Below are 1,723 nucleotides of genomic sequence, written 5' to 3' on the forward strand. Positions count from 1 at the left end.
AGACCTTGGACTGAAGATGCGCCAAGAAAATATGAAGGTTGCCGTTGAGAGCACTGTCGCGTTGGTTGCTGACAGTCGACAGACTATCGACTGGATGAAAGTTGGCGACACCGAGCAGATAGAGCAATCACGGTGGAAGTCGCTGATTAAGGCAGCCAAGCCCAACACAAAGAAGATCTTGGCCTATCTTGGGATTAAGCCATCGTCGACTCCTAGCTCGTCAAGGCCGGAGGTCTAGTTGCATGCCTCTGTTTTTTCTTTCTGTTTCTTTTGCTCTTGTCGCCAAAGTAGTCATTTGGCGACACGTATTTCCTTAGTTCCACTGTAATGCTCTTGTAATTATTCCACGAGATTAATGAAAAACTCTATCTTTGATTGTCGTTTGATGTTGTCCTGTTTAAATTTCAGTTGATATTTGATAACTATACTCCAACTTCCGCTCCTTCCAATGTTTCGCCTTCTTCTTCTCGCGCGAGGAGAACTTTTGCTGATACTGCACCTGTCGACGATACCTTGTCGCAAGAACTGGATGAACTTCGGCAGCAACTTCAGTATGCGAAGAAGCAAACACTTGTAATGATGGAGCAATCTCGTAAGTCATACGAAGCCGAAAAAGTTGCTCTTGACAAGCTCGCGAGGCCGTGGCTGCTAAGGAAATTGCTGCTTCCGAGACTGAAAAGGCGACTACTCGAGAAAATTTCATGCTCGAATTAATGAATGAAGCCAGTGCAGATATGTCGGGTATGCCTGTTTCATCCTCTGATATCTTTCATCTTCGTGCCATTGTCTCTTAAAGGTTTCCACTTCTTTGTTGTGATAGGTGCCTTTATTGATGCTGCTGCCGAGGAAGAGAGGGTAAATGCTAGGACAAACCTCCTTGTTAATCTTTCCCTGGACCATGGTTCGTTGTTTTGGGCTACCCCAGAGAGGACCCGCCAAATTGTCAGATTTCAAGATCGCACCTCTCAAACTCGCGACTTCCTTGAATTCTGTACCAAGACCTTGTCCATGGTTTACAACTCCATGTTTCCTCGGAACGTCCAACCAAAAACTCTTCCTGAATTGATGGAAAGATTCAAGGATGCTCGCAGTATCCATGATTTTGTCAAAGCTCAACTGGTAGCTGGCGCCAGATTTGCTCTTATCATGCTCCAGATCTGCCACTCAAAACTTGACCTTACCGAAGTTGTCGCGAAAGTGCATCAAAAGGTAAAACGTCGAAGAGTTGGTGTTGACAGGATTAACACGAAGGTTACGCCTATAGCCGAAGAAATGATTGAGGACCTTCTTCGGATGGACGCCGACTTTTTTGCCGATGGCCATTATGCCGATTTTCTTGGCGCTGCTCCTGAAGAAAACAGAGTTACTCTTGATGATATATTGAATCAAGACTAGTTATTTTCCCCTTGTAGATATTTCTTCTTTGTAACCCATGACTATGATTATATTGTAAAGCAATCATTATATTTCTCTGTTTGTCTAGCCCCCGAATGTTTCGGTGACTCTTTACTGTATTTGTATATTTGCGAGATTTTGAAGCAAAGCATTTATATATTTATGGGGAATATGAGCCCCCGAGCTTTTTATTGAATACTATTTTGTATTTTTGCTGACTCACGAGGTATTTGAATACCAAGGCAAGGCTTTTCTTTTGTCGACGAACTATATTGAAATTTGTCGGAGCAAAGTCTTTGATCATGTCGATAAAGAAGAAAAGTTATAG

The sequence above is a fragment of the Lolium perenne genome, chromosome 3, assembly GCF_019359855.2.
Source record: "Lolium perenne isolate Kyuss_39 chromosome 3, Kyuss_2.0, whole genome shotgun sequence".
Lineage (NCBI taxonomy): Eukaryota > Viridiplantae > Streptophyta > Magnoliopsida > Poales > Poaceae > Lolium > Lolium perenne.